Here is a 1,260-nt window from a genome sequence, read left to right as displayed (position 1 = left end):
ACACACGTACGCACACACACACACAAAGTTTTTTAACAACACAGTCAACAACTGTCACCTCTGTAAACTGCTATCAGTTGCACAATGGCCCACTGAGGTTGCAGTTAGTAGGGGGATTTTTTTACATTCACTGGCGGTGGCAAACGGGTAACTTCATTAGCATGGTGGCCAGCCGCCAACGCCCCTCAGGAGGTCTTTTTATGAAGAGGTCAAAGGTTGGCGCGCTCGGCGTCAGCACAGTGTGACAAGGCTACACAAAGGCCAGCATAGCGCCGGGCAACTCAGCCGGACGCCCAGCGGGCCAATGATGATTCATGAGCTGCAACTCCTCTCAGCTCGCTGTGTTTTTAACGCTCTCTCACTCAGGGTCCCTGTGTCTCGTTATTAGCGAGAGGGAGACTTTGTAGGACGAGGATAATGAGTCATATCGGCACACAGGCCGTTTGGATACTCCCACTGAGCTGAACTGCATAGTCCTCCATGGCTTAACAATGTGTGTTTCTCTGACATGGAGTGCAAGTGAGAGAAGTAGCTACAGAGAGATAGAGAACATGGGTGATTTTTATAAAGTTTGTTTGCTCATAAGCTAAGTTATTTTTTGTTTTATCAAGCCTTAACATTATGTGTTGCATATGTCTGCTGGAGTTGATCAGAGAAGAAACAGATGCAGCTGATTCAAAGATGCAGAGAAGCCCTTCGCAACAAACTATTTGACTATTACACATCGTTTAATATAGTGTGCCATACTCGATTAATGTGTTGACTTTTTTCTTGATTAACAGATTAGTTGTCTGGTCTATAAACAATGTTTCCCAAAGCCCAAGATGATGTCCTCAAATGTCTTGTCCACAACTCAAAGGTACCCAGTTTACTGTCACAGAGGAGAGAAGGAACTAGAACAATATTCACATTTAACAAGGTGGAATCAGTGAATCTTTGAACTCAAACTGATAAATCAATTATCAAAATTGTCTGCGATTAATTTAATAGTTGACAACTAATCAATTAACCTTTTCTGCTCTAATTCTTCCCCATTCAACATGAGAAATACCTAAGGAATGACGTGTCAAAGTTTTTCACAGTTCTGAAAGGCACAGACAAGAAGGTTGTCCTGGTGACAGGATTAGAATCTGATCAGATCAGAAAAGGCTTCTTTGTACCGTTCTACAGGCCATGGACAAATGACGTATTTTGTCATTTAATTTGAAAGACTTGTTGAGCAAGATATATATATATATATATATATATATATATATATAT

The 1,260-nt window shown here is 41.3% G+C and overlaps 1 protein-coding gene across 13 annotated transcripts in view; it reads right to left on the bottom strand.

The window, feature by feature from the left end:
* Window positions 1–1,260, bottom strand: part of nav3 (neuron navigator 3) — a 223,688-nt gene that overhangs the window by 139,105 nt on the left and 83,323 nt on the right. The window lies entirely within an intron of this gene.

Source organism: Etheostoma spectabile, chromosome 23, assembly GCF_008692095.1.
Source record: "Etheostoma spectabile isolate EspeVRDwgs_2016 chromosome 23, UIUC_Espe_1.0, whole genome shotgun sequence".
In the NCBI taxonomy this organism is placed as follows: Eukaryota; Metazoa; Chordata; class Actinopteri; order Perciformes; family Percidae; genus Etheostoma; species Etheostoma spectabile.
Note: the sequence above shows the minus strand (reverse complement) of the source record. Positions and strands in the feature narration are given on the sequence as shown.